The sequence below is a fragment of the Bison bison genome, unplaced genomic scaffold, assembly GCF_000754665.1.
Source record: "Bison bison bison isolate TAMUID 2011002044 unplaced genomic scaffold, Bison_UMD1.0 scf7180017857779, whole genome shotgun sequence".
Classification (NCBI taxonomy): domain Eukaryota; kingdom Metazoa; phylum Chordata; class Mammalia; order Artiodactyla; family Bovidae; genus Bison; species Bison bison.
In genome coordinates, this window is record NW_011488352.1 from 1 (window position 1) to 382 (window position 382).

Sequence of the window (382 nt, forward strand, 5' to 3'; positions counted from 1 at the left end):
CAGAGTGTCAAGAGCAAAAGCAAGGTGTCGAGAGCAAAAGCAAGGTACTGCACATGCCCCCCTGCACACAATGCCACCTAATGGGTGGGCAAAACACCTAAGCTACCCCTCCAGCCTGACTCCTGGACACACTCCTACACTCACCCCATGGAAGGAGCAAGCTTGCCCCTAACTCAGAGAGTGATCAAGAAAGGGAACCTATTGTTTGTTCTGTCTCCTGCCTGGGGCAGCAGGGGCCCCAGTAAAGCCTTGTCTAGATTTCTTGTCTGGCCTCTGGTCAATTTCCATTGTTTGTGAAATGCCAAGAACAATGTGATCAATAGAATCTAGTGAAAGTGATGTGTCTTATTTTTTTCTTTTTTTTTTTTTTTTTATTTATTTT